This window comes from Triticum dicoccoides, chromosome 6A, assembly GCF_002162155.2.
Source record: "Triticum dicoccoides isolate Atlit2015 ecotype Zavitan chromosome 6A, WEW_v2.0, whole genome shotgun sequence".
Lineage (NCBI taxonomy): Eukaryota > Viridiplantae > Streptophyta > Magnoliopsida > Poales > Poaceae > Triticum > Triticum dicoccoides.
Window position 1 is genome coordinate 102,792,081 of NC_041390.1, and position 4,102 is coordinate 102,796,182.

Sequence of the window (4,102 nt, forward strand, 5' to 3'; positions counted from 1 at the left end):
GCGTCGGAGAAGGCGAAGGGGAGATCTACCAGCCGCGGCGGGTCTTCGTCCAGATCCCGCCTGCCGAAGGGCTGGGTCCAAGGAGACTGGATCCAGTCGACCATCACAGAAAAAGACCTCCTCGACATGGCCAACGAGGGCTTGATCCCTCATGGAGCTGCGAGGCTTCCGGGGAAGGAGTGGCAGCCCCAGCCAGAAGAGGGTGAGTGTGCTCTTGGCCACCCATGTTGATCGTGGATTTTCTTTGCCGCCGAGTATTTTCTTCCGTGGCTTCTTGAACTTCTTTGGAGCGCAGCTCCACCACTTTACCCCAAATTCTATCGCCTATCTTGCCGCATTTGTGTCCATGTGTGAGGGTTTCTTGGGCTGTCGACCGCACTGGGGTTTGTTCAAGCATATATTCACGTGTCGCTCTCAGACCGTGAAGAAGGCGAGCCCAGGCGATGAAAGAACCCGAGTCGTCCAAATGTGTGGGGGTCTGGGGATCCAGGTGAGGAATAAGAGCACCTTCCCGCCCATGACCTTTCCCGAGTCAGTCAGAGGCTGGCAGTCGACCTGGTTCTACTGCCAGGACCAGTCGACGTCGGGGCAGTCGAGTGGACTCCCTCAGTTTACCATGGACCGAGTGAACAAGCCCTCCTCTCTGAAGTTGATTCCGGAGGAGAAAGCTGACGTGAAGATGTTGATGGAGCGCGTGGTGCAGTTGGTTCGGGAGGGAGTGACGGGCATGGACCTCCTGGAGGTCTTCCTTAGGCGTCGCATCCAGCCCCTTCAGTTCCGGAGCCACTGCATGTGGTTGTACTGTGGGACTGAAGACGAGACTCGAGTCCATCCAGAAGCAGTCGACGATGTCACTCTGGAAAGATGGATGGTAGCCGTTACCGGAAACAAGGATAACCCACGCGGAGCCAGAAGGATTCCTCCACTCGACCACAACAGTGATCCAAACAAGGTACGTTTGCTCTGCTCTCCACTGTGTTCTTGTCGCATTCATTTCCGTTTATCCTGCCGACTGGTCGACTGATCCTTGTCTTGATATCTGCTAGGCTCTCACCGAGCTGTACTCGATGCCCAATGGGGCACAAGCTCCGACTGAGGAGGGTGAGGCGAGTGGGGGCGAGAGCCAGGAAGAGGAGGAATGGGACTCAGACGTTGCAGAGGATGATGACGACGATGATGATGATGACGGTGATGAAGATGACGTTGAGGACGAGGAAGAAGAGGAGGAGGAGGTCGTACCACCGCGCTCAGAAAGGCGGTCGAAGCTTGTCCACGACCCTTCGACTGAACGTGGCAAGGGGGTTGCGACCGTTGTTCAGTCGACCAAGCGCCCTCGGACCACCTCTCCGGTGCCGACTGAAAAGGCGCCGAAGCAGCCCAGGGCGGCCTCGTCGAAGCCGATCAAGCTCCTGCCGAAGATGAAGGTGTCCATCCCCACCATATCAGGGTAATCGTGCTGCTTAAGTCTTCTTATTTTGTGTGAACTTTGTCTCTGGTCGACGCTGAAGTTAGTCGACTGATCCTTTGGAGTTGCAGTGCTGCTACTTCTGAAACCTCAGCCCGGGCTGATGACCACGAGATGGAGGACGCAGCAACTTCGAAACCAGGTACTGTATTCTTAACGCCGTTCTTAGTCGACTAACTCGCGATCTCTGATCCTGATTCTTCTCCGTAGCTCCACCCAATACTGTTATCAATCTCCCTGATGATGATGAGGCTGAAGAACCACTGAAGCGCAGGAGGAGTAGGAAAGCGTCCGCCAGTAAGGTGCCCCAGGATGTGACGGCGCCTGAGATTCTGATTGCGGAGGAAGAGAACACCACTCGACACACGGTGTCCTTCGCAGATCCATTGACGAGTGCTCAGCAGCCCTCCCTCTTCACGACGCACCACGTCCCAGAGGACCAAGCTGGCGCGGCGAAGGAAGCGATACGCCAGGCGGGAATCATGATGGAGCAGTTAAAGACCATCCGGGATGCGAGCCAGGCAGCTTATGACGCCAGCTCTGCCCTTCAAAGCAATGTTCAGGTCAGTCGACCACTGTTTGTTCTGTTGGATATGCTACCAAAAACTTTTCCTTTCCGGAATTTATAGTAGTCATCCACTGGGTGTGTCGATTAAACTCCGTGTTAGCGGGGGCACGCTGAGTGCACCCGCTGGGTGTAGTCCCCAAGGCTAAGGTCGACTGCTGGCAGTCGGCCTTAGGCTTTATGATGTCAGTCTTTCTGTCAGTCGACTATGTCGATTGGATTTCACAAACCGGTGGGGGCACGCTGAGTGCACCCACTGGGTGTAGTCCCCGAGACTGTGGTCGACTGCTTGCAGTTGATTACAGTCTTAAAGAATACATCTCTCTCTCTTTTTTTTGAGGTCGACTGGTCGACTTTGTCATCAACAAAATTAGTGGGGGACGCTGAGTGCACCCACTGGGTGTAGTCCCCGAGACTACGGTCGAATGCTTGTATTCGGCTGTAGTCTTAGAAACGTGTGTTTTTTCCTTTTTCACTCAGAAGTGAATTATATTTGACTTTTAGTCGATTGGTTCTTCGCAGAACTCTTGTGATCTTGTGGCTCGCTACTCTGAGCTGGAAAACAAGCACACTCAACTCGAGCTGAGCTTGAAGCTGGTTCAGGAGAAGCTGGCGAAGGCAAAGGAGGAGACCGAAGGTATGTTTGGTGAGATCCTGACGACTGTTTTTCCCCTTGCTTGTTTCAAAATCTGATCTTGCTGTAACTTGCAGGTAAGGTAAGGGAGGCCCAACAGAAGAAAGACCTCGAACTAGCTGAGAAGATCAAGCTTGCTGACGAGAAGTTAGCTTCAGTCACCAAGCTTGAACAAGACAATACCAATCTGAAAGCTGCTCTTGGGATCGCCAACAAGGAGGTCAGTCGACTAAAAACTGATAAAGCTGCCCTGACCGACCAAGTCAGTAAGTTGACTGGGAAGAAAAATGATCTGGAGGCCTTCCTGAGTGGTCTTGCCAAGAAGCTGTTTCTTATGCTTGAAGGTAAACCTCTATGCTCGGCAAACATTTCCTATTGTGGTTTTTCCATTCGACCATCCCCTTGACTTAGTGATCATCCTTGCAGAATTTTGTCAAAACTTTGAAGAAGAAACTAGCCGGCTGGAGCCAAACCTCGACCCCGTCTATTCTCCGGTGAAAGATGAAGTTGCCATGGATGTTTTCCGACTGGAATCTCGTGTTGCAGCTGTCGTGGACTATCTCGCAAGGCTGAAGGCCGCCACATCTCGCATCGACTCGACGCTCTGGCCTGAGGAGACACTTCAGAATGACCTTGAGTCGCTGATGGCCTGCTTGAACACGATCCCTGGTCGAGTGCAGGAATGGAAGAAGTCCTCGGCTCGGTGTGGTGCAGATGTTGCTCTGTGTCTGGCCCGAGTCCACTGTAAAGATGCGCGAGAAGAGAAGCTGGCGGCCCTTCGGGTGGCCAACACCAAGAAACACGACTTCAGGTCCTTTATGGAAACTTTCCTTGCGGCTGCCACTCGGATCGCCGACGGAATTGACCTTGATGAATTCGTTGCACCTTCCAGCCCTCCACAGGAGGGGTAAAAAACTTCTTCTGGCTCGACGCTTTAAATTTGCCTCGGTATGCCGAGTGGAATTGTAACCGATAAACCTTAACAGGCTTAACGCCTGAGCACTCTCGGTTCCTTTAGATATCGATTCAAACTTGAATTTGGTGCTTGAATACGATTGCCTTTGGCTCGAAATGTCTTTTGCAGGTTCAAAGCAAGGCGCCTTTACTGCAATCGACTTATTCTTTAGTCCACTTAGGCGAGCACTGGGCTGTGGCTAAGCCTCCGAGTGGAAGCCCGACTTACCACTCGGTAGGATTTCTATAACTTAGGCGAGCACTGGGCTGCAGCTAAGCCCCCGAGTGAGAGGTTTACTCTTCACTCGGTAGGATTTTGATAACTTAGGCTAGCACTGGGCTGCAGCTAAGCCTCCGAGTGAGAGGTTTGCTCTTCACTCGGTAGGATTTTTATGACTTAGGCGAGTGCTTGGACTGCAGCTAAGCCTCCGAGTGAGAGGGTCGCTCTTCACTCGGTAGGATTTTTGTAACTTAGGCGAGCACA